Genomic DNA, 9,406 nt, shown 5'->3' with positions numbered 1-9,406 from the left:
TCTGCATTGGCGGCCGAAGACTTCCGGCATAAGAAGTCAGCCTCATTCTGCCAACGGCCTTGTCAAAGAGGGCGGAGGAGCGGATAGAGGTTCAGGGCACTCTCTTGTCCTAGGGGTGGGAAATTGCCCCTAAAGGCGGAAGAATCAGCAATGATCAACGACATGAGGATGCAGAAGGCAATGGAAACCACTGCATTAAAGACACGTGACGTGTATCCACAGGACATGTGGCCTGTAATTGACGAAGTGTCATGATGATCTCTCCATTGGCAAAAGATTCCGGAATAGTCCCCCATTCGGATCTCCGGGAGGGGACTGCCAAGGGGGAGGTTAACATGACAAAAAGATTGAATAACCAACGAAAGGATAACGTTCTACGAGTCGGGGCGTGGAATGTCAGAAGCTTGAACGTGGTAGGGAAACTAGAAAAATCTGAAAAGGGAAATGCAAAGGCTCAATCTGGATATAGTAGGGGTCAGTGAAGTGAAGTGGAAGGAAGACAAGGATTTCTGGGCAGATGAGTATCGGGTAATATCAACAGCAGCAGAAATTGGTATAACATGTGTAGGATTCGTTATGAATAGGAAGGTAGGGCAGAGGGTGTGTTACTGCGAACAGTTCAGTGACCGGGTTGTTCTAATCAGAATCCACAGCAGACCAACACCGACAACGATAGTTCAGGTATACATGCCGACGTCGCAAGCTGAAGATGAACAGATAGAGAAAGTGTATGAGGATATTGAAAGGGTAATGCAGTATGTAAAGGGGGACGAAAATCTAATAGTCATGGGCGACTGGAATGCAGTTGTAGGGGAAGGAGTAGAAGAAAAGGTTACAGGAGAATATGGGCTTGGGACAAGGCATGAAAGAGGAGAAAGACTAATTGAGTTCTGTAACAAGTTTCAGCTAGTAATGGCGAATACCCTGTTCAAGAATCACAAGAGGGGGCGGTATACTTGGAAAAGGCCGGGAGATACGGGAAGATTTCAATTAGATTACATCATGGTCAGACAGAGATTCCGAAATCAGATACTGGACTGTAAGGCGTACCCAGGAGCAGATATGGACTCAGATCACAATATAGTAGTGATGAAGAGTAGGCTGAAGTTCAAGACATTAGTCAGGAAGAATCAATACGCAAAGAAGTGTGATACGGAAGTACTAAGGAATGACGAGATACGTTTGAAGTTCTCTAACGCTATAGATACAGCAATAAAGAATAGCGCAGTAGGCAGTACAGTTGAAGAGGAATGGACATCTCCAAAAAGGGCCATGACAGAAGTTGGGAAGGAAAACATAGGTACAAAGAAGGTAGCTGCGAAGAAACCATGCGTAACAGAAGAAATACTTCAGTTGATTGATGAAAGGAGGAAGTACAAACATGTTCCGGGAAAACCAGAAATACAGAAATACAAGTCGCTGAGGAATGAAATAAATAGGAAGTGCAGGGAAGCTAAGACAAAATGGCTGCAGGAAAAATGTGAAGACATCAGAATTTCTAAAATCATTGGGGGAAGTGGCAACAAAACAACTATTCACGTTGGTGTGTAGAATATATGAGTCTGGCGATATACCATCTGACTTTCGGAAAAGCATCATCCACACAATACCGAAGATTGCAAGAGCTGACAAGTGCGAGAATTATCGCACAATCAGCTTAACAGCTCGTGCATCGAAGCTGCTTACAAGAATAATATACAGAAGAATGGAAAAGAAAATTGAGAATGCGCTAGGTGACGATCAGTTTGGCTTTAGGAAAAGTAAAGGGACCAGAGAGGCATTTCTGACGTTACGGCTAATAATGGAAGCAAGGCTAAAGAAAAATCAAGACACTTTCATAGGATTTGTCGACCTGGAAAAAGCGTTCGACAATATAAAATGGTGCAAGCTGTTGGAGATTCTGAAAAAAGTAGGGGTAAGCTATAGGGAGAGACGGGTCATATACAATATGTACAACAACCAAGAGGGAATAATAAGAGTGGACGATCAGGAACGAAGTGCTCGTATTAAGAAGGGTGTAAGACAAGGCTGTAGCCTTTCGCCCCTACTCTTCAATCTGTACATCGAGGAAGCAATGATGGTAATAAAAGAAAGGTTCAGGAGTGAAATTAAAATACAAGGTGAAAGGATATCAATGATACGATTCGCTGATGACATTGCTATCCTGAGTGAAAGTGAAGAAGAATTAAATGATCTGCTGAACGGAATGAACAGTCTAATGAGTACACAGTACGGTTTGAGAGTAAATCGGGGAAAGGCGAAGGTAATGAGAAGTAGTAGAAATGAGAACAGCGAGAAACTTAACATCAGGATTGATGGTCACGAAGTCAGTGAAGTTAAGGAATTCTGCTACCTCGGCAGTAAAATAAACAATGACGGACGGAGCAAGGAGGACATCAAAAGCAGACTCGCTATGGCAAAAAAGGCATTTCTGGCCAAGAGAAGTCTACTAATATCAAATACCGGCCTTAATTTGAGGAAGAAATTTCTGAGGGTGTACGTCTGGAGTACAGCATTGTATGGTAGTGAAACATGGACTGTGGGAAAACCGGAACAGAAGAGAATCGAAGCATTTGAGATGTGGTGCTATAGACGAATGTTGAAAATTAGGTGGACTGATAAGGTAAGGAATGAGGAGGTTCTACGCAGAATCGGAGTGGAAAGGAATATATGGAAAACACTGATAAGGAGAAGGGACAGGTTGATAGGACATCTGCTAAGACATGAGGGAATGATTTCCATGGTACTAGAGGGAGCTGTAGAGGGCACAAAAAAAAAACGTTTACTCCAAGGTGATGCAAAGGAATGTGAGTCTGCTGGATCAGTAAACGTGTGAAATGATGATGTCCTTCAAGAAGAATCGGGTGGCGTTGATCTCTGGGCAATTCTGCAAACTGCAGCCGTGCACCGAGATGAATAAGACCATTATCCAAGAATGGGTCGTAGCGAGCTATCAGAGAAGTACGTGGTAGAGGCATGTTGTTGTATAGTGCATGCAGTTCGAGCGCAAAATGTTGCTGTTGAAGAACTTCTATCCAGTAAGTGCGTGCTTCGCCCAAATCTGATGCTGTTAGTTCTCCAGATGTTCTGTTTTCTTTCAACAAGTGCCGATTAAAGCGAGTAGCCATCCTGTAACTCTTAACAGCTTGAAGTAGCTACTGTACCGTGTCGCTGTTAAAATAGGAAACGTTGTTTGTGCCATGAAGACTTGGTCTGTTAATTTCTTCTTTTCTGGCAAGGAGTGCTCTTCCATCTGTAAAATTCGAGGGCACTGTGTTCAGTTCTTTGTTAACCAAGCAGGTCCATGGAACCATACAGAAGCATGGTGAAGTTTATCTGCTGTGGTACCTCTGGAAGTTAGATCAGCTGGATTTTCGTCACCAGGGCAGTGCCTCCACTGTGACGGATTCGTTAGTCATTGTATTTCCGTAGCACGGTTTGACAGAAAGGTTTTCCATCGATTAGAGTCATGTTGTATCCATCCAAAGGCTACAGTTGAGTCAGTCCACAATGTTGCACGACTTGCATTATAGCTTACAGAAATAATGAAGTAGTCTTGATCCAAGAAGTGTCGCTAGAAGTTCCAGCCGTGGAAGTGTTATTTTTTTGATGGGAGCTAGTCGGTTTTTACTGCAAACTACATCTACATCTACATTTACACACCGCAAGCCAGCCAACGGTGTGTGGCGGACGGCACTTTACGTGCCACTGTCATTACCTCCCTTTCCTGTTCCAGTCGCGTATGGTTCGCGGGAAGAACGACTGTCTGAAAGCCTCCGTGCGCGCTCGAATCTCTCTAATTTTACATTCGTGATCTCCTCGGGAGGTATAAGTAGGGGGAAGCAATATATTAGATACCACATCCAGAAACGCACCCTCTCGAAACCTGGCGAGCAAGCTACACCGCGATGCAGAGCGCCTCTCTTGCAGAGTCTGCCACTTGAGTTTGCTAAACATCTCCGTAACGCTATCACGGTTACCAAATAACCCTGTGACGAAACGCGCCGCTCTTCTTTGGATCTTCTCTATCTCCTCCGTCAACCCGACCTGGTACGGATCCCACACTGATGAGCAATACTCAATTATAGGTCGAACGAGTGTTTTGTAAGCCACCTCCTTTGTCGATGGACTACATTTTCTAAGGACTCTCCCAATGAATCTCAACCTGGCACCCGCCTTACCCACAATTAATTTTATATGATCATTCCACTTCAAATCGTTCCGCACGCATACTCCCAGATATTTTACAGAAGTAACTGCTACCAGTGTTTGTTCCGCTATCATATAATCATACAATAAAGGATCCTTCTTTCTATGTATTCGCAATACATTACATTTGTCTATGTTAAGGGTCAGTTGCCACTCCCTGCACCAAGTGCCTATCCGCTGCAGATCTTCCTGCATTTCGCTGCAATTTTCTAATGCTGCAACTTCTCTGTATAGCACAGCATCATCCGGGAAAAGCTGCACGGAACTTCCGACCCTATCTACTTGGTCATTTATATATATATATATATATATATTTTGAAAAGCAATGGTCCCATAACACTCCCCTGTGGCACGCCAGAGGTTACTTTGACGTCTGTAGGTACGTCTCTCCATTGAGAACAACATGCTGTGTTCTGTTTGCTAAAAACTCTTCATTCCAGCCACACAGCTGGTCTGATATTCTGTAGGCTCTTACTTTATCAGGCGACAGTGCGGAACTGTATCGAACGCCTTCCTAAATGGTGCACCGTAAATAAAGGACTGCTCCGTAGGCCTTTTCTGATGCGTCGCAAAAAGAGATGGATTTCTGGCTCATTGTTTTCAGATACACCAACCCATCGGGGCATTTTAATGTGTGATCATGATGGCAATGTTGATACCCACATTCGCCAGCGTTTGCTAAGATCAAGGGGTAAAATCTCGTCCCATTCAGTTCCTCTTGACCAAATTTCTTGAAAAATTATTTTTGCAGTGAGGGGCGCAGGCGACAACAAACCCAGTGGGTCATAGAATCTAGCAGTGTTTCCTAGTATTTCTCGCTTAGTGGCAGGACGATTTATAACATTGTCAGCAACATTGTTGTGAACAACACTGAGCGTATCAGTCAGTGTGTTCCAGTGGACTCCCAGTACCTCCGTATCTGTAGTGTTTATGAAACCTTCTGATTGCCATATTCCAATGAGTTGGCTTGAATTTGTGTCCCACTTTGCCATTGGTAGACTGGATCTGTCCCATGAGTGATATAAGCTCATAATATAAGTTAATTACGGCATTGTCATCTTTAGCACCTGCTACAAAATCATCCATGTACATATTATCTTCAACAAGTAAAGCAGCTTGCGGAAAATTCGTTTTGTGCATTACAGCAAGTTCTTTCAGCGTGGCTGCAAGAAGAAACGGACTGCAGGTAGGTCCGAAAGGTAGAAGGGTGAAGCGGTATGTAATCCTTTCGTCAGTTGTAATATAGTTTGCCCGCATCTCGTGGTCGTGTGGTAGCGTTCTCGCTTCCCACGCCCGGGTTCGATTCCCGGCGGGGTCAGGGATTTTCTCTCTGCCTCGTGATGGCTGGATGTTGTGTGATGTCCTTAGGTTAGTTAGGTTTAAGTAGTTCTAAGTTCTAGGGGACTGATGACCATAGATGTTAAGTCCCATAGTTTTCAGAGCCATTTGAACCATTTCATATAGTTTCCTTGTTGATCTACGATTACTTTGTACCAAAAGAACCTCGTGAGATCTCTGTCTTTCCTGTGAAGAACTAACTGTAGAAATGCTTGTTTGATATCGGCAATTAAGGCTACTCGATGTAGACGATATCTCAGTAATATTGAAACAATGTCAGGAAGTAAATTAGGACCTATTTCTAAAGAGTCATTCAATGAACGTGCATTCTGGTCGTGCGACGAACCATCAAATACAATCTTCCATTTGATGACACCTAACTTTTCTTTCTTCTATGCATGATGTGGCAGATAAAATGTGTCACGCAATTTCTGTCCAGAAGGGATGACTTACACATGTTTCTTCTTGATGTGTTCTATCATTTGCGCCTCGTAAATGTGTTTCGGTTGAGAGGCACCCACATGCCTTGCTCATACTATGGCATCAACCATTCAGGCCTGCAAGATGAGTGGTCTGCCAAGCGAGTGGATTCATTCTTATTTGTCACCTCCTGTATGAATAATACGCAACGGAAACGCACAACTGACTATCAGTAATTTACATAACTCTGACTGTTCACTACGCACTGGCAATACCACATTTTCTTTCTTTTTTTATTTAATGGCTTTTATCAACACGTGGCCATCGCACTGAATATGAGTGGCGCACACATTATAAATTCTGGACATCATGACAACATACAATTCGAAGGAAAGGGCCACCAATCTTTTTCTTTTCACTATCTTTTTTATTCCGATAAATACTATATCCAAAACACACAAATTCTATAACCTACAATAATAACACATGAGAAATTACGCCCAGTGGGCATGGCTTTACATTGGTGATTCTCTACCTTATGGTCTCATAATTATTTAACGCTACAGTGCACTTTCTGGATAGGATGGTGGATCTTTTGCTATATCTCACACTTCCACTCTCACAACCATCATCACGAAACTTTCCTCAAGACCGAGCGGTACAAAAGGAACATGCATAGCCCACTACCTCTGAAACTACCTTGCTACTCTCCCATGCAAACCACACATACTTAAATTTCATGAAATACATCACACTGGCAACATACAATACATCACAAAGAATAGTCACAACGTTATAATCACATCACTTTCAGCTTTCCCACTTCAATTAAAATTCATCGCAGTTTCATACGACACTGCCCCACTTCGTAACTTTTCTTTCCTACTACGAACTCTGGACGTTATATGCACGTCTTCCTGTGCAATGCAAACCAAGTGGCGTTGCTGGATAGACGGCTGACTCACCCTGCTTCTCTCTCAGAGTATTATAGTTTGAATCAAGCGTCACACGGAAACATATCACGCAAAGTAATATTAAGAACATATTCATCACACACGCGAGTACTCAACTGATACCATGGACGAGTACTTCTCTTTATCCTTTGTCTCATACACAGATTGAGACTCACCCAGTACTCACCACGTGGAAGTACTCGTCTCTAATTTCAAGTCCTGCACACGCCATTTCTTAAATATTTCCAACTTATAGTACACACGCTAGTAATTCAGCTTAACTTAAGCACACGGAAGTATTTCAACTTATTGCTACACGTGGTTTTATTGTGACCGTTGGTCACTTCCGAAGATTACTACGATCCCATTAATATTACCTGCCTGACATTTAATTCTCCCCACAAAAGTTCCTGAAATAGAGAAATTATTATTTCAAACTACTCTTAAATATTCCACATGCATACCATGTCTCCACTCTTTTGTCTTCACGGAGCACACCTAAGACAGATCTTAACAGCACAAGATCCAGTGGCAGAGTGCTGAAACATGGCCGTTCTTTTAGGTCCTCTCGCACCTCTGCCGAAGTGGGGGAGCACCTTGCTACCGTATTGGTCAGCCACATTTCAGGCGCTCAAAGCTCAAGTAAATTTCATCTCTTTGGTCCCACCAAAGGTGGGCAAAGGGTCGACTCAAAGATGATCATATATTCACATTCACTATCTGCGGTTAGCAGACGACCATACATTCATTCATTTCGCAGATCTCACCAAACTGGATGTAGGGATTTACTTTGTGGGAGTGCAAATGTGATCAATTAAATAAATAAATTGTCATTCTTTCCCACACTGGTATCCGGCTTCGCTGTATTAACTGAAATTGAGTTATTTAAAAAAGAAATGTGTTGTTCTGACAAAAATAATGAAGTATTTTGTACCTATTTTCAATGTCGGGCGGTACTGTACCCTTTCACAGCTTCTTGTCCGTAAATTTTTTCTCCAGTGAAGTACATCTCTTCTCTGGTTCCTGAAGATTATTAGATAAAATAACGTTGGGTTTTCTGGGGAAAGACACCACTCTTCTTTTGTCTTCGATGCAGTAGGATTTTGAGAAATGTTTGCAATAACGCCAGTTCCTTCTGATTCAGCGTTGTTTCATCTTCTGTGATTCCCATTGTTTCTAAATTGCGGAAACGTCGTAAAATATCGTCCGTTGTTGTCGCTGTCTCTAAACTGATGTAGTTTCCCGCCACAAGGTTAGCCGTGGTGCTTGCTTTGCTTCCACTAAGAATCCAACCTAGAATGGAAGGTACCAGAGCAACTGATGACGTTAGTCGAATCGGAGGGGAATCTTTAACGATTTTCCAATAGTAATCTGCTCCTATAAGAATATAGATGGCAAGATCTTGTGTGCCATGCCTTAGGTCCACAAAGTGAAGTCCCCGTGTGCGTACAAGTTTCCTTAAATCGGAAGGTACAGCCGGGTGCGCGGAAAATGAGTATGTGCTTTCAAACGCAGTCATAGACCTCTTGGAGTTAGTCCATGTACCCTCTACGATGCGTTGAAGTTGCGGATGGCATTTCAAAGGCGCTGGCAGATAGATCACGATGCTCTATAGTTCTTAAACCTAGCTCATCAATCAGGAACTTGGAAATGAAGCTTGACTGACTACTGCTATCCAGAACGCAGCAAGTTAAGTTTGCTTAATCCTGCGGGTCCGCTGACCCAAACTCGAGCTGTCTCAAGATAAGTAAAACCTGCTGAACTTACGTCGATTCTCCCTACAGATGCAGAGCTAATTTGCTGAGAAGATGAAGAAGAGGCAAGAGTGTGATGACTTTTCTTGCACTTAGAACACGAGACCTTGCCCTTCTTACGAGGTGCATTCAAGTTCTAAGGCCTCCGATTTTATTTCTAATTAACTACTCACCCGAAATCGATGAAACTGGCGTTACTTCTCGACGTAATCGCCCTGCAGACGTACACATTTTTCACAACGCTGACGCCACGATTCCATGGCAGCGGCGAAGGCTTCTTTAGGAGTTTGTTTGACCACTGGAAAATCGCTGAGGCAATAGCAGCACGGCTGGTGAATGTGCGGCCACGGAGAGTGTCTTTCATTGTTGGAAAAAGCCAAAAGTCACTAGGAGCCAGGTCAGGTGAGTAGGGAGCACGAGGAATCACTTCAAAGTTGTTATCACGAAGAAACTGTTGCGTAACGTTAGCTCGATGTGCGGGTGCGTTGTCTCGGTGAAACAGCACACGCGCAGCCCTTCCCGCACGTTTTTGTTGCAGTGCAGGAAGGAATTTGTTCTTCGAAACATTTTCGTAGGATGCACCTGTTACCGTAGTGCCCTTTGGAACGCAATGGGTAAGGATTACGCCCTCGCTGTCCCAGAACATGGGCACCATCATTTTTTCAGCGCTGGCGGTTACCCAAAGTTTTTTTGGTGACGGTGAATCTGTGTGCTTCCATTGAGCTGACTGGC

This window comes from Schistocerca serialis, unplaced genomic scaffold (genome assembly GCF_023864345.2).
Source record: "Schistocerca serialis cubense isolate TAMUIC-IGC-003099 unplaced genomic scaffold, iqSchSeri2.2 HiC_scaffold_936, whole genome shotgun sequence".
Classification (NCBI taxonomy): domain Eukaryota; kingdom Metazoa; phylum Arthropoda; class Insecta; order Orthoptera; family Acrididae; genus Schistocerca; species Schistocerca serialis.
The sequence above is the reverse complement of the archived record's forward strand: the minus strand, read 5'-3'. Positions refer to the sequence as shown.